Source organism: Camelus dromedarius, chromosome 13, assembly GCF_036321535.1.
Source record: "Camelus dromedarius isolate mCamDro1 chromosome 13, mCamDro1.pat, whole genome shotgun sequence".
Lineage (NCBI taxonomy): Eukaryota > Metazoa > Chordata > Mammalia > Artiodactyla > Camelidae > Camelus > Camelus dromedarius.
The window spans coordinates 26,158,394-26,176,819 of NC_087448.1; positions in this window are offsets into that span (position 1 = coordinate 26,158,394).

Consider the following 18,426-nt stretch of genomic DNA (forward strand, 5'->3'; position numbering starts at 1 on the left):
CTCCACCTAGGTTCTCTGTGAGGCAACCACTCCAACAGATGTGTGATGCTCTCGGCAAACAATTTTAGCAGCCATGTATGAGCACAATACAATATGTAACAGATGTGCCCATGAAATTCAATTTGAGGAAAGGGCAAGGATTTATTGAATTCAGTAGAATAGCTTGTGACTGAATGAGAGATTTCTACAAAGCTACCCAAAGTTTCTTCAAGAGGAGCTACCTTCACTGTATTTTTTCCAGAATTATGGGTAAATATCGTTCTTCTATGATGAAAAAAATTAATATAAATATTTGTCTATTGTTTTCTTGTCGGTAGTGGCTTACAGGCTGGCCAAGCTGTAGCTCTCAGAGCATTCATTTTCTATCATCCCCCGTGTGTACTAAGCAGTAAGAAATCTTGCAAGAAAGCACACATTTAAAATTTAAAATAAGAACTAGAGAGAAAGCTCACTAGTCCCTATCCTCAAATATGAAGACGAACCTGGTAAACTGCAAAGTGTTCATACAGGCTTTCAAGAATCTCTGTGCTGAAAATGAGCTCTATTGAGTGGGTCAGAAAAAGTTTACTAAAATGAAGGGTTTTGGTGAGTTGCTCCTCTTATCTCCTTTTTCCTCCAGGCAGAGGATAGCACTTTATAAACATTTGCTCATTAATCTTCACAACACCTCCATGACACTGGTGGCAAGAAAGAAACCAGTATCTTCCCTGACTCCATAGTAAAACACAGAACCCAAGCATTCCTTTTCCACAAGGAAAACTGGCCGGACCACACTGTGGCTCCGGCGGGCACTGCTCTGCTTCTGCATCTGTAAAAACAAGGTCAGAGAACCTCATGTTTTCCTCTAGGGAGTAATATCCCCTGGTGCAGACAGATGTGGCCTTTATCCTCAGTCCTACAGCACACAGACTAGAAAATGCTTTATGGGCAGTTTTTAGAGACGATTGTGCTAAAAATATTCTAGGAGAATCTAACGAGAAGTTAAGTAGAAGCCTGTGGATCCAGAGTGGATGAGGATATAATTCTTTTCCACGTTTTTCATTTGTAAAATAGAGAATAAGGAAACAGGAAAGGACTGGGGGTCATCCCGGCGTGACCAGTGGGTCACACTTGCATGCTGACTCTGAGGGATGGAAACCTGCTGCTCTGCAGGAGTGTGACAAGGACTGTGGGGCCACAGCCAGCCTCGACAGGAGCTGCAGTGCTTCCTGGAAAAGAGGAGTGGGGTGCGGAGAGTATAGCTCAGTGGTAGAGCGCATGCTTAGCATGCACGGGGTCCTGAGTTCAATCCCTAGGACCTCCTCTAAGAATAAATAAATCAACCTGATTACTTCCCCCAACCAAAAAAAAAAAAAAAAAAAAAAAAAAGGAAAAGGAGAGTGGACTTAACACATTTAAGTTGTCCTTGATTTTCCCAACAATTTAAAGGTAGATGGAGGCACTTGTCCCAGGTGCTGTAGCTGGTAAAGTCTGCGTCTTCTGGTTCCTAGTCTAGCATTCTCCCAAGTCATCCACTTCAAGTGAGAAATCGTTTTGTACAAAAATAATGGCTTAACTATGTTTACAAACAAAATATATCAAATGTGCTTCCACAGAACAGAATTTAATAAAGTACAAGGAAGGGTCTGCTCTCCTTTACCCTTTAGAGTGAGGACAGGAGCTCGGTAATCATAATAAGGATAGTAAATACAAATAACAGTATCACCACTCAGCATAGCAGAGCAACTAATAATGATATTAATAATAACAAAGATGAGCGATATTTACTAGGTGCCATGCAGAATTCTAAGTATTTTACATATACTATGACAGCAAATTAGGCAAATAAATGCAATATATCGTCTGTTAAATTGTGATAGGTGCTGAGCAGAAAAGTCAGGCAAAATACATTGCGTCTGTGTGTGTGTGTGTGTGTGTGCGCGCACGCACGTGTGTGTGTACAGGTGTGGGTGTTTTCAATTTAGAAATATTTAGAAAATATTTATTATTTTGAAATGAACAACTTTCGAGAGATTATTAAGAATACGATATTAACACTAAAAAGACAATTAAACCATATGTCTCCCCTCAAGGAGACACACAGTCATACAGGAAACCAGAGCCACAGCATCTTCATGATAATCTGATACAGAAAGTGCTGGATGGAGCATTTATAAAGGGCAGCTGGGAGCAGACAGATCGGAGCATTTAACTGCAGGTGTGAGGATGAGAGAGAAAGTTGGAGGAAGGTTTTGAGGTAAAAGATTTTATCTCAGAGCTGAGATGTGTAGAAGGAAGCAGAAGGTCATTGCAGGCAGAGGGAACAGCATGAGAAAGCTGAGTTTTCTGGCAACAGCAAGAAGGGCAACCTGCTAAAACACCGGGTGACAGGGGAGGGGCGTGTGGGAGAGACGAGGCAGGAAAGGTTGGCTGGCGATGGATCATGATTCATAATAATACCCAGTATTTTCCAAATACTTAATGACATTTACAGCAAAGTCAGGGGTAAACTCACTTAACTTTCTCAACATCCATATGAGTTTAGTGTTACTACTGTCCCCTTTTTTACAGATGAGGGAACTGATTCATGGACAGGTAAGTTACTTGCTCAGGAACCCTCTTTTAGGAAAGGGCAGGGCCTGGATTCAAATTATTCCAGCTGGCTCCAGACCCCCCATTTGTCAGCTCCCATGCCACGCTGAATCCCCAGATGATTCCTACCATCATCCAGCTTCAGAGGAAGCGCGTGTGGAGGAAAGACTGTGAACGAGAAGCTAGGCTGCTCGCTCATGGTGTCAGCTTCTCCATCACGTGTAGGAACCTCTGCAGTCCTCAGTTCCACTATCTAAAAAGCAGAAGGATGCTAAGCCTCTTTCCGTTCCAAGTCATACAGTCCCTATATCCAAAGTCTCATTTGTTTCTGACTTCAAAATAAAGAAATGCTTTTCTTCCATACATGGATTAATGTGGCATGAACTCCAAGTGGTCAAATAAGGAGAACTTGCCCTCCCTGCGAAGTGCCCCACACCTTGCACCAAGGCTCTCTGAGTTTCTTGCTCTGTGGTGGTGCCTCTGTCTTCAGTCCCCTCAGGGGTCACAGCTCAACTGACCCCCAGTGCTGCTCTGTCCTCTCCCCTGGAGACAGTTTCAAACACTGCTGTCACCTAATGGAAGGAGCCCTACTCCCCCATCCCCTGCAGCAGAGTGAGAATCAGTCTGTGGTCTTTTAAGCCACTGAACTGATGGTTCAGAGATAAGGACAGCCCTCGTGGATGACAGCCCAGACCTAGCCCCTCAGTGGCCTCCAGGCCGCCAATCCAGGCTAGAAACTCCCGACCTGCACCACAGACGTATCAGTTTCCTTTGGAGCCCAAATGCGTATTTTTTATTATTTTACTTAATGTAATGTTTTCGGAGGGACGCTTCAGCTCAGTCTGCCGTGTTTTGACAACCCCTGAATATGGTTTTAATTTCAATACCACACTCCAAACACTGTTTATTGTCATTCAGGGGTGAGCAGTGTTAACTTCATTTCAAATTCTACTGCATTAAATGCCAATTCCTTCCACATGGATGAAGTTATTCAAAGTCTACTAAAATACTTTACAAATACATTCAGCCATATTTTTCTTCCTCCTTTACCCCTTCGTTTTGAAAGCATTCCTGGTTTAAGATAATCAGGAAAAAAAAAAAAAAATAACAAGAGAAATTTAACCGGTCTCTCCCAGTCAACCAGTCATGATGACTCCAGCTCTTACCTCATGCCCAGCCCTCTGCAAATCTTTGAGGTTCAGTGACATTTGGACCTTTCTGTAAAATGTCCAGGGGGCTGGGTTGGGACACTCTCTTACTTGACCTTGGCTGAATCCATCTGATCAACACAAATGGATCAGACAATGACTGTGAGCTTGGAATATGACTTGTGTGTTGCTACTTTGGGCTGGGTTGGAAATAAATAATTCATGAGTTGACAAAAATGAACATTTACGTTAAACAGGGATATTCTTTGACCTTGGTCTGAGAGCAGAAGTTTGTGAGCATTTTAGCAGTTTCAGTAGAGGAAGAGTGAAAGAAAGGGAACAACTCTGGTGCCAGCTTGTTGAAACTTTCTCTGATTCAAAACCAGGAAACCCATCCATTGGGTTGTGTTTTCAGCCAATCATCAGTGCTCAGAAGACTGAAGCATCTGAGCTCTGTGCAATGCTGAGGGCAAGCAAACACTCAAAGCTAAAATTTATTAAATAATTGCATTCAATGAACTCTCAGTGAATGCCTTTTATAGTCTAGACTCTGCCTGAGTTGCTGAGAAAATGGTAAGAAAGAGCCACTGTTCCTGTCCTTATGAAGTTTGAGTCCACCGTGAAATACAGACACATACAAAATATACAGACGTGTAACTTCCCCAGGATTAACTCCCAGGACAAATATAATCTGGTGCCTATCAGAGAAAGCCATGATCTTACATTCAGTTCCAAAAAAGACTCTACAATTCTCAAGAAAGAATTTAAATTTAACTTCGAAATCTTAAATCCCGAGTTTAAAAATATAAATGGAGAAAAAGAGAAAGCCAGGGTGGCACAAAGATCACTGTATTAAGTGGATTGGTTTTTAAAGCCCATGTACAAAAAAATGAAAAGAGAAATCTGTACCCAAGAACAAGTGTTAGGATATTCTGAGCCCTGTCTGAGGAACGTGAAAACCCAGAATGAATTAAGACTTGAGAAGAATGGCAGATAACTAAAACGGGTGTATTTAACTATATTTGTGGCAAAAAGAACCCCCCCAAAAAAGGTATAGCTGCAGTGTTTAGAACAGATGGCCTAATGCTAGCAGATGGTCGGGAGAAGACAAAACAATTCTGCTTTTCTCTACCTTAGAGAAAACTCCTTAGACTGGAAGCCATAAGCCAAATAAAATCGAGTTGGGAACAGACGAGTTAAAAAGCAAGGCTGTCTAGGTATTTTACATGAATTTGTATCAACAGGCCACTTATCTTTCAAAACTTCAGTGGCAATATTAAAGTAATTGTGTCAAGTGTAAAAATAAGAGCCAGTGTTATCCCAATTTTGAAAGAAATATAAGAAAATTTAAGGAAAAATAATTCATTTCAACAACAGGCAAAAGTCTGGAATAAGTAGGTTGTCAGTAATCAACCAGATGGATTATGGGAACTAAACAAAGAATAGATTGGTAATTAAGGGTATTAATATTGGTTCAGAGAAACAGGTTATGTCAAAATAGCCAATTGTTTCCAATAATTATGACACTGGTAAATCAGAGAAAGAGATTAGCAATCTCCATATTAAACACAGGAAGCAAGGAAAAAATGAGGAAAAAACAAAGAGAAGGAAAGGAGTGAGATAGGAAGGAAGGAACAAAACCTATTATTTGTGGATCCAGAAGTCAAAACTAAAACTAACTAGTAGAAGTTACCATGGGGGACACTTTGGATAAGTACAGAGAAGAAAACTAATTTAAGTTTTGCCTCCTTAAGAGGTAATTATATAATTTATTTCAATCAGCCCTAAGAACTTCAGGAGGTTGGCATTTTAACTCTTTTTTCCCTCGAAAAATGATCTGAAGCCCTAAAAATCTGCCATCTTTGCCAAGATTACACCCACAGAAAGGGAAGGAACTGAGGTGAGTAATCATGCCCCTCCAACTCCAAAGCCGCAGCACTTAGTTTCATCACTGCGCCTCAGAGGAAGAAAAAGTCTTCTCGTCGTAAGAGGATCTGGTAGCTCATTTGATGAGAGAGAGAGACCAAAATGATGCCCAGGTCTCTGACTTGATGGCAAATCTAGTCATTCTTTACAGTGAAAAAAACAGATAGCACCATAATCATTTCTGCAAGACATACATGTAGCAAATCATCACTTTGTGCACCTCAAACTTACACAATGTTATATGTCAATTATATCTCAATAAAGCTGAAGAAGAAAAGGAGGCAGCCACCAGTGGAGGGGCTGCTCTCTGAGGTGAGGAAGTTACTATGAAAGGTTACATTTTGCCTGGATGACCACCAGTCAGAAGAAACAAAGAGGGACATTAGGAACTGGGTAAGGAACTGGATTAAATGCCTTCTAACTATAGAGTATTATTCTCTGATTCTGTTTTTATTCAAGTCTGTTAGGTTCCTTACTGTCATAACCCTTCTTGAAGACTTACATTTTCTAAGATTAGCTTGTTAATCAAACTAAGTGATACAATTTCAATAGATGTATTTTGGGGAAGAAAAATCTCACCATGAAATTACACCCTGTAGGCAGCTACTTTCACTGCCTTTGTTGGGAAATGCGTGTTTTGATTCCAGCTCTACTGTGCTTTTCCGTGTGACTAATGGGCAATGTGCTATATGTCTATTTACCTATATTCCTTGCAAAATTTGTTACTGACATAAGAAGGATAAACTCGTAATTTGATTTGCAATTTAAAAAGGAAGTCTTAGTGCACAATAGGTTTTTTTAAACCTTTCTCCATACATCGAGAATATTGTTTAACTTATAAAACTATGTCATCCATTGCATGCTTAATTTATAAGTCAAGACATAAGTTGCTGAGTGCTGGAACACAGAAAAATAAAATAACAGGAGCTTCTTTAAAAGAAATAAAAGAAAAAGTCAATAAAAGTTAAGCTGCCGCTCCTAAGGTGTCTTAAAAACCTGAATTTTTTCCTGTGAATTATACTTGGACCTGGAACTAACAGGGAAGAGAAATGAAAGGAGGTCAGGACGGGCTGTTATCAGAACAAGAAGGTATCAGCTCCATGGCAGCACAGGAAGGTACAATGGGAAGTGAGCTCTTGGTGAACGACTTGGGGGTGATTGCTGGCCTGCTGGTGGGTGGTGCTAGGTCCCAGCCTGGCTGGCTGCATGGCCCTATGGGTCCAGGGGCAGATGCCAGCCTGCTTTGGGTGGGACTGGGACCCAGGGTGGCTGGTTCTGGGGACCAGGGGGCCCAGGGCTGGTATATGCCCACTGGTGGTGGGGCTGGGCCCCCACATAGCTAGCTGCTTGGCTTGGAGGGGGCTGCTGCCAACCAGCTGGCGGGTAGGTAAGACCCCGACACTAACAGGCTAGAGGAAGGACTCCAAAAATGGCACTTGCCAGCACCAGTGCTCTCATGGTAAAACCAGCTCCCCAAAATGGCTGCCATCAGACTGATGTCCCCGAAGGGAGTCCCAGTTGCATCCTGCCTCTCAGGAGGTAGGAGGTCCTCAAAGATCAGCAAATGGGTCTGACCCAGGCTTCTTTCAAATTACTGCCTCTGTGCTGATACTTGGAGCATGTGAGATTTTGCGTGCACCCTTTAAGAGTGGAGTCTTTTCCCTAGAACCCTCCAGTTCCCCCAAATGTAAGCCCTGCTGGCCTTCAAAGTCAGATGTTCTGGGTTTTCCTCCCTGGTGCAGGACCCCTGGACTGGGATCAGCGTGAAGCTTGGACCTCTAGCTTTTTGGGGAGAACCTCTGCAACTGTGATTATCCTTCCATTTGGGGTCACTTACTGAGGGTGCGGGGCTACACTGCATCTCTGTCCCTCTTGGCCACCTCGTCACGGTTTCTTTTTTGTATCTTTAGTTGTTGACAAGCTTTTCTGTTAGCCTTTATGTTGTTCTCATAGATAGCTGCTCCGTAAATATCTGTAGTTTTTGTATGTCCATGGCGGGAAGTGAACTCAGGGTCTTCCTACTCCATCCCGTTGGCCACCTGATGTGGTCAACTAACATTTTCAAGTTTACACAGCTGGTCAGCAGGAACAGGGGTTCTATCTGGAATAAATGCATGCATGATAGAAAATTTCCCTTTCTCCCAATATCACCTTAGGGAGAGACTGACTAATACAATGTGATTACTACAGAAATGTACTTTTGTTTATTTTTTTTATGAATAATTTCAGCTAAAATGAGCCATATGATAATGAAACTTGCCCAGAGTCTGGATTCTGTCTGAGACGAACAGACGCCTTCAATAGTTAAGCTCTATATTTTCTAATAATATTTTATTTCCAATTTTTAAGTATTTTAAATCAATCTTTTAAGGAATTCAGTCTTTTTCACAGAATGCTGCCCTCAAATATTTAGTTCTTGGTTCATTTCTTCTTTCCTTCTCTCTCTGAGGATTTTCGAGGCTTTTGGCAATTCTGACATTCTGGTTTAACTTTGCTTATGCTGGCCTGGTATTATTTTTCTTTCCAATTTGCAAGTGGCAGCTGTGTGCTGGTGAGCGTGCGTGCTGACATTCTCCATCTCTACTTTATAGCTCTTGTTAGCATGCCAAAAACTCTCCATCATTCATACAGAATGATCCCATTTCTATACTCTGCCCCCTCTACACACACTTAAAATTAATTATGTGAGTTATTTTAAGATAACTGCAATCACGGACTTGGCATTTATCAAAGCCTTCAGATAAATCTTTTAAGATCTAAATGACATAATCCTTATTACTGTTCAGACTTATCAAGGATCAGATAAAAATACATTACAACATGCTGCATTCACTGTTTATACCATTAGTCTCTGTTTCCAATTATTCTTTTTAATATATTTTTATTTGATGATCTAAAACAGATTTGAAATTTAGCATTTAACCATCGCATAATGACACTCCCCACTGTAATACAGAGGCAAAGACTATAGCCTTTTGTCCTTAGAAGATCAGATCTTTGCACTGCTCTATTACCAACTATAGATCAAGCGTCCTCTTTTCCCCCAGGTTTCTCTTTGCATCTAACATAGGAGCATTTTTAAGCTTTGCATGAGATAATGAAGCCAGAGGACCCAGTGCCTGGTGTGCTCCAGGACTATTTGTTCAGCTCTTACTTTTCCATGTCTACACAGCACTCCCACACCCATGGCATGAATATCATTTGACTTCTGTTGATCCTAGAACTTATTTCTCTTTCCTGAGTTCAAGAATCACATATCCACACCCAACTTGAGACCTCTACTCTGGTTTTGAAGAGACATCTCAGATTAAAGATTAAACTTGAACTGATTTCCAAGCTCCACTCACCACTGTGAATCCCCTTCACACCAATCTGTTCTCTAACTTACCTCCTCATCTCTGCAAATAACATTATTCACTGTTGCTCAAGGCCAACTCCCACACGTTACCCATGATTTCTTTTTCCTTCTGCCCCTCATTTAACTCTCCAGTATATCCTTTGGGCACTACCTCTAACATGTCCTTAATTCTGACTACCTCTCATTTTTTCTGTTGCCAGCCTTTATTGCCTTGGACAGCTACACCCACCACTTAACCATTCTCCCCATCCCCCCCAACAGAAGAAAAGAGAAGAAAGCTGCAATGTCATTAAGCCTAAGTGTAGAGAACAACCAGCTCCTTGTTGAGGCTTTGGCCAGTGCATCTAAAAGTGAGAAATGCTGTATTTAAAGGTCCGGACCTACAGTATCACCATCTCCTGGCCACTGATAAGAAAACATAGATTCCTGAGCTAACTCCAAATCTACTGAATGAGGAACTCTGAGAGTGGGGACCAGAAATTTGAGTTTTAATAAACCTTGCAGGTAATTTGAATGCATGTCTGAGCAGCCAGCTTAGACTGAGCTTAGGACAGCAGATAGGTCCCCCTACCATGCAGAACAGAGGAGGTGACCACCCTGAGCCATGGTGGGCTCCCTGTAGTAGAGTATGCAATATAAAGAAGGCCCTGCCACAGAGCATCTGCCCAGCCCTCTGTCCTATGTGGTACAGACTCAGAGCTGGTGCCCAGGCCACAGAGACAGAGGCCACAGAAAGGGGCAGTGCCCCACTTGGGGATAGGGAGCATCATTAGCAGTTCCAAAGGGAAAGCAAACAACAGGGTGGAAGAGAGTCATATGTAGACACAGGAATGGGATGCAACTCTCAGCTCACAGTGATTAAGAAAATAGCTGGCAGGGCTGACAGCTGCTTTAGGAACAGTTCCTGAGTCCCACAAGAACCCCACTGGAGACAAAATGGTCCTGGGGAAGGCAAGAGTTTCACCAATTACTCTAGCTGAGATCAGAAGAGCAAAAAGTTATTCACCTAAGGAAAAAGTTTTCACTGTTTTCCAAGAGCCCTGTGTATTCCAGCTCCAGCATCAGCAACTCTCTTCCTATTCTTACTTTACTAATTCTCTTTCCTCTCCATTCTCCCCTTTGTTTCATTGCTCTTCATCCTTTTCTCTCTGATCCTTCCCTCCAGATGCTGTGAAGTCGAATGATAAGCAAAGAAAATAAATGTTTAGTATTAAATGATTCTGTTCGGTGTCGCTAGGAGATGGTCCCCAAACCTCCTTTCCTTGAAGGGTCTTAGGTCGTCTTCCAACAGCATGACAAGCGGGTACCAGTACTATTTATAAACCTGATCTGACAGCTCTGCTTGTAAATCTGGTCTGTTATCAAGGTGAGATTCTTTCCTCCAGGCCAACAAAACAATTTGTTGAAGGTTTCTCTTCTAACACGTACTCAGCTATTTTCATGGATGGAGAGGGAACACCAAGAGTTGAAAGGTAATGTTATTCTTGATATTTAAGGGATGGAATGACCTCATGATAATCCTGAAACTGTAAGGTCATTTCCTATAGGTTTAATGAGAGAATCAATCATTCTTTTCTTTTCTCTTTTCTTTTCTTTTTCCTTCCCTTCCCTTCCCTTCCCTTCCCTGCCCTGCCCTTCCCTTCCATTCCCTTCCCCTTCCCTTCCCTTCCCTGCTCTGCCCTTCCCTTCCTTTCTATTCCCTTCCCCTCCCTTCCCTTCCCTTTCCCTTCCCTTCCCTTCCCTTTCCCTTCCCCTTCCCTTCCTTTCCTTTCCTTTCCTTCCCTTCTCTTCTCTTCTCCTTTCCTTCCTTCCTCCCTTCCTTCCTTTCTTTCTCTTTCTTTCTCTTTCTCTCTTTATTTCTTTCTCTTTCCTTCCTTCCTTCCTTCTTTCCTTCCTTTTCTGTGATTAAGAACATTTCAAGTCAACTTTTTCAGTACACCTTCTATCCTAAAACTTAGTCACACAGCCTATTGCAATGATACAGAAGAAGCCTCAAGGTTCTCTAAAGGTGCCTCCATTTGACCCCACATGTGGTGTGGTTACCCCCTGACACTATCATACCCCCACCAGACTCTTCTGGACAAAGGACCAAGGCTTGTTTATCTTTGAATCTTTAGCCCAGTTCCTGGCAAATAGTGAATGGTCAATAAAAATCTGAACTTAATTAATTTAGAGGTAGTTGTTCATAAATTCAAAAAGTAACCGATTGCCTGGAGGCACATTATCTGACGTTGTCCTCTTTTTCTACCTTCTAGTCTAGATAGGCTGACGACCACCCTACTCCACAAACACAATGCTCATTTCCATTTCCTGACTTTCCCACATTTTTATGCCTATAGAAGAGATTGTGCAAGGCATTTTATAATTAATTTGATAGTCAGAATTACTTATAAAGTAATTTTGCAACGAAGAATGACTTTATAATGAACTTAAATTTAAGGTAATCTACACAATTTTTTTTAACCAGTGTAATTTGTTACAACAAAATCAGTAAGAACATAGCAAAAAGGTAAATTATTTTATTAAAATCAAACTCCTGTGGTAAAAATAATATGATGTATTATTTATCTATTGTTGCATTGTGAGTTACTCAAAATGTAGCAGATTAAAACAATAAGCATTTGTTATTTCACACAGTTTCTGAGAGTAAGGAACCTGGGAAGGGTGTGGATGCGTGTTTCTGGCTTAGGGTCTCACATGATGTTACAGACAAGATGGTGACCAAGACTGCAGTCCGTCGAAGGCTTGACAGGGGCTGGAGGCTGTACTTCCTCAGAATGCTCCCTCCCTGTGGCTGGAGGCCTCATTTCTTTGCTGGTTATTGGCCTGAGTCAATACTGGCCTGCGGGGACCTGAGCCCCCTATGAGGTAGACCTCTCCACGGGACTGCTTGGGTATCCTCATGACGTGACAACTGACGATCCCCAGAGTAAGTGATTCGAACAAGAGACGGGGAGAAGAGAAAGCATAAAGAAGAAAGCCACAATGCCTTTTATGATCTGGTCTTGAAAACCACACTGTCATTTCTGCCACATTTTATCCAATTGTGAGTTACCACGAACAGCCCACTCAAGGTACGATAATTAGTTTCCACCTATTGAAAGGAGGCATATCTAAGAATTGGGGGACATACTTTAAATTCATGACAATGGGTTTACAACTTAAACTAACAAACAGTTCTCTTAAAAGAAACATTCTAACAAATATAGTTGCCCATAACAATTGTTTACAGTCTCAAGGTCAACAGATGGCAGAAAGAGTAAAACATATTCTGAACAAATAGGATACTCTTTGTTGTTCTTGGTAATTAGTCTTAGCCAGAAACTTAACCGTGATGACAAGATCCAGGATGGTATTGATTTAACTTAAATTTATGGTCATTGGTATGCAAACAAGCGAAACGGCAAGAAAAAGGCTGATGAGTAGCTTACACAGTGTGTTCAAGTGATAAAAAGAGATGAGTATCTGAAGCCGTGAGTTGCGAGAAAGAGTCGAGATAAGTAGAAATGAGGTCGGAGAGTGAGAAGTGAGTCAGATGATACGGATCTCGTGAGTTAGGGAAGGACTTTAGATTTTACTTCGCATGCATTAGATTACAGAGCTGCTGAAAAGTTTTCGGCAGGGGAATACCAAATGTGAAGTATTTTTTAAAAGCTCACTCTTGATGCCATGTGGACAACTGACTGTGGTGGTACACACGGGAAAAACAGGAGACAACTGTAAATGTTGGGCTTCATGCTGAGAGGCAGCGCTGTCCGTGCTGGTGTTGATAGCTTAAATCTGGCTACACTTTGAAAGCAGAGCCAACAGGATTTGTTGATGGACTGGATGTGAGCTGTGAGAGAAAAAGAGGAGGTTTTTGATGTCAGAGCCTGGAAGATTGGTGATATAATTTCCTGATACAGGAAAAACTATGGGAGGCTCAGGTTTGAAGAGGAAAGGTTAAGAGTTTGTTTAGAATATGTTAAATTTGAGGTGCACAGCAGAAATATCAGTCAGGAGAGGCTAGGTGAAGATGCAGAACCAACAATCCCAAAATATCATTGGCTTAAAAAATACAGATTTATTTCTTATTCTTGCTTCAAGGCCAGCAAGGGTCCACGGCAGGCACTGCCTACTTCAGTCAAGAGAGAGCCAAGAGAGCCAAGCTAATGGACACGGCTGCAAGACACACACTTCCCCAGACAGACAGCATGACAGCAAACGGAATGTGGCTCTACGCTCTGACTCTTTCAGGCTTCTCGCGCAGATGACCTAAAATCCTAGCTACCCTCATTTCACTGGGAAAATCATGCATATGCTTGGCTACATGAGAGGGGAAGTTTCAGAGACGTGCAATTCCACCTTGCAGCAAAAGTGATTATTTATGGACCACTGTGACAACCCCCACATCTAAGTGGAACTGCTGAGTAAGCTAATGGATACTTGGGTCTAGAATCAAGGAGAGAGGTCAGGCTGGCAATTCATTTATTTGTGATTGGTCAGCAAGCAGACAGTATTTAAAACGATGGGACTAGGTGATGTCACCAAATCAGTGAAATACCAGGATTGAGACACCTCTATACCTAGAAGTAGGAAGAAGTTGGGTAAAGAGGGAGGTGGGAAAAAAAAACAAGAAAGACTGCGTATTCAGTTATACATGCAGATAACTTTCTAGATTTGCTGGAAAGAGAAGATAATTTTTTTTGTCTTGTATTGCTTATATTCTTTCTGCAATAAGAAACAAAGGTACCAGCTAAGAATCAGAATGAGGAGAAGGTGATGAAGATTAGAAGGAGGAGAAAAGGCACTCACTATCGACCTGTAAGAGTGGGAGGGTGAATACCATGGTGAAATACCGGAGAATTTCTAGGTAACACTGGGAGTCTACTTCAGGTTAGTCATCATGGATGTCAAGATCTGTCAGAAAGGTTGTGTGATATTTTTTTCTCACCATGGTCACCTGCTCAGGAGCAGGTGCAGAATAGAAGAAACATCGTATTTAGCTGGGTTGTGTCTGACAGTCCACAGAGGAGAAGTTGGGGATATACATGAGATGTGACTGTTAATAACTCACCATGGGACTTAAACTGGATAAGCAAGGAACTGAAAATATGAGAGGGGTGAGGAAGAGCAAAAAGTCATGTGGGATCAATATTCTGTGGAAAGGTCCTAAGGGCTTTGAGAAATCATTGGAGTTGGGACGGTAAAGAAAGCAAGCTAAAAGGATGAGAGGTATTTGTTAAAGATTGGTAAGGTTTAGGCTGATTAGGGGAATGGATGTCTCGGAACAAAAGACAAGATCTTTGGAAGAAAGAGTCAAGGCTCTGGAAACCAGCATATTGGAGGAATCATTGGTATGGACGTCAAAATCCTCAGATCAAATTTTGGTAGTGAGGATGTCAATATTGGGAGAGGGGGTCTATTGGTGAAAGCACTTACAGTCCAGTGGGTCTCCACCCTAGTCACACAGATGGTGGTGTCTAGACTGATGGAGGGCTGTTCTCTTTCAAAGGAGAATAGTAATATACTGTGAGAGTGAGTAGAGAGGGAACAATAGTCTGTTATTGTAACACTCGTTCTGATGAGGCACCCACGAGACATCCAGGTGGAGAAGTCTAGTAGGCAGTAGGATAGACAGGACTGGTGCTCAGAAGAGATCATTACAGTGGAGTCACGTATTTGAAAATTCACGGCACAGAGCTAGCTGCTGCAGTTATGAGGATAAACAAGGTCAATGTGGGAAAATATACAGACGTGGGGGAGAAAAAGAACCAAGGGAAGAAGGCTGAAAGACAAGAACATTTAAACCATAAGCAAAGGAAGAGGAAAAAACTAGGAAATTATGAAGTCGGAGAAGTAACAGATGAGATCGGTTTCAAAATATGACTTATTACCAGAGGACACAAAACTAAAAGTCTAATGCGAGTTTGAGAGGATCATAAGGAGGCCTTTAGAAAAAGTAAGTGAAAAGAAACTTGTTTTAGGTACTCAGGAGTAACTGCATAATACGTAGATGGATAATTGAAAGGAGTCTCACCATCTTCATTTTCTCCTAACCCTTCCTAGGCAAAAGCTAAATTATCATCCTCTGTTAGAGAAGAGAAGATGCAGCAGCCATGCTGCATTTGACCTATGGCTTGTTCCATTCAAGCACCAGGTGGATTTCTGCAATACCTACAAATGCTGAGCTGAATTTTGTCAGACCATGGAGCAAATGGCAACGCCATGCTCTGTATCAAAGGACTGCACTTCAGGGTGTGCCACCTTAAGAATCTTGCTAAAGGATTCTGAAATGTCAGCATGAATGGAAGATAGAATGCCACTGGAATTCACTCCTTGCTGTATTTCTGATTTTACAAAGGAAAGTAATTTCACATGCTGTAATATATCTTGAGGTATGGATTAAAATCTGATAAACTCCAGTTTCAGGTTGTTGGGCATACTGATGTTTAAACACAGATGTCTGATATTCTAAACAACACATGGAGATACTGTTAGAGGTTAAGAAACAAAGCCAGCCTTGGGGTCTGTAAGCACCATCTCTCTTCTCAGGTTTCATATTTTATCCTAAACTCTCACATATTTCAAGTTTACTAAAACTATTCTCTTGAAATTCCTGTTAAAAGGTACTTTTGGGATATATAAACAAATACGGTTTTAATTTGAGGTCCACCCTAAATTATCCGGAATTCTCCAGCAAGTCCCCGGACAACCAAACTAGTTCAAGTTAGGATAATAAACATACTAAATTTATTCTTAAACCTAAAGTAAATCTTAAAAAGTAGCCTGCAAGTTTATGTCATTACAATATGAACCACTGATAATTACCTCCCCAATAACATGTGTACCACAGGATAATGTTCTTAATGAAAGATTAATACCAAACATTAAAGTGTCAATATTAGTTAACAGATACACATGTAAAAGCAATTTAAGGAGTTAGTGGCATCTTTAATCAATAAATATGTTTTAAAGTAGCACAACTCATGGAAAATATTTCTATTTTCAATGCATGGAAAACAATATTTGTAAGTATCAGAAAAAAGAGTCTGACTCACTGTCTTTGACATGTAGAAACTGAACATTTCTCTTTTATTATCACTGTTTAATTTACTCAAGAGAATTAGTTGACCCTGATTTTTGCTCCGTTTTTGAGTAGCTCCTCAACATCTCTCTAAGCATTTTCCTGACAATTGAACTCAGTTTTCAAGACAAAATTTCTTGGGAGTCTGCAGAGTTTCATTTGCGCAGTCATAAGCACACAATTCAGATCCCTTTTTTACTGAATTTCAATGAAAACCACAACATTTTTATGCGGAGACTTGAACTAAGCTGTCTCTACAATAGTTTAACTAAAAGCAGTCTGTATTCTGGAGAACAATTTTTTTTTCTTGATTAACACAGACAGCTGTCTGATTAGGCTGGTTTCTGAAAGTCAGGCTCCTCTGTGGTAAGACAGTCAAGTGAGACATCTTCAGAGTGTACTGCACACTTAAAGGGGTAGAAGAAGGGTAGGCAAAAAGCAGGGAACCCTAAATGTTGGATCCACATAAGACAGGGAAGTGATTTTACACACACGGTTTCTTCAGTAGCTCCAGGGAAGCTCTGCTATTTATAGGATGGAGTTCTAATTACTAGCCATTAACTCGCAGATCCTCACCCTGACCTATCACTGGTTTCATGGTGCTTGTTTGGTCACATCCTCCACTCCATCATAGCTCATCCTCTTTGTCCAGCTGACAGAGCCTAAGAGTGGCATTTCTGACTTTACAATGTATTCATCTGCTTTTACGTCCATCAGCCTGACCAGACTGAGGTCCCCTATAGAGGAGAGCTGGTCCTGCTCACTTAGCAGCCCCAGCGCCTGAGGGGGTTTACACTGAGAAAACCTCCATAAATGCTTGTATAAGAAAATGTATTGATGCAAACACAAATTGTGTCTGTGTGTGTCTATCTGTGCCTGAGTGTGTGTGTGTGAGGAGACGGGTGTATACACACACATACACGCATACACTTCCAGATACACAGATGCACCCATAAAACAGCAATCCATACACATAAGTTTATAACAGGATACTAAAATACCGAACTTTCTGACTCAGTTTTAGCTGAAATTTTAAGAGAACAGTTGGCAACAGTCTTCTGAACAAACTTAACAGGATATTCATAAACAGTAATAAAAAATTCTAATTTTCTGATCACGGACCCTCACAGCCACATTTAGGCTATTTTAAAAATAAAGCAGAAGAGTCGAGAAGGATGGAAATTAAGGAGAGGTTTGCTTTGGAGGCAGTTGTAAGGGTTCTGCATCATAGCCCATGTGGACAATGAGGGGGACTTTTCCCTCTAGGAAATCACTTGGAGAAGGGGATATTTGATGCCTGGATTTTGAGGATGCAGTGGAGGGATGTCTGACTCATGGGTGAGATACTGGCCGAAGACATGTGTGGCACCAGAGCAGACAACTCTTGTTTAGGGAACAACTGCATCTCTACACTTGGCGGGTCCTGGGTATGTGTTGACCGGATGTACAACCTGCAGGAGGAATGTCAGCTCAGGGTTGTTTTCAATAATGCTCTCCAGAGGGGATTCCTTGTACAGGACAAGGACATTTCAACAAAAAGAGGCATAAGAGTAAACGTGGTGGGTCTTCTAGTGACAACCAAAGGCACAGATCCCCCCTATTAAGAGTCCTAAAGTCAGAGGCCCCAAGCAGGGACTCTGAAGGATCAAGTTCACTTCACACATCAGCCATGGCCAAAGACATCCAATGCCAGCTTCTTGGTTTCAGTCAAGCTAATTCTGTCCTTGGCTTCAACCAAGAAGGAGCCAGAGTCAGCCAAAGGCTGGGCAGCTAGAGGAGGAAGCAGGACACAGGGATGTGGGGACTTAACGTATTTCTCAAAGAATTAGTTTCATAAAGAAAACATCTACTTTGCATATAGTCTTCACACCGAGGGCTACATCTTCCCTGGGGAAATAATTCTAACACACAATTCACTTTCAGACAGGTTCCTTGTGGCCCATCTTCTAATTCAATCTTTCCGTTATCTGCCTTCTTGTAACAACGTAAATCAAGCCTCCCCCTGGTTTTTACATCACTTGAATAACCTTACAAATTACTTCATAAGATTTGTTATCTCTGCAAACTTTCTGCAGCCATCTTTATTTATCAAGGCCATTTACTTCCCATGTCCAACCAAAGTGCAAAACAAAAAAGAAACAAAAATTACCTGCAAGCAGATAGAAATATAGTTTAACCGTAGGAGAAATCCCCAACCTAAATAAATAGGTTAAATATTCTTGGAGAATAGCTCATTATGATGCTAAAACTCATGCTAATTTCTTAGGGATTCAGGCTCTGTGCAACATGGGACTGTACTAATACGTCTGACAGATTTTCACCTCTCAGTGTTTCTTTGTCAAATACCCCTCAGTTGT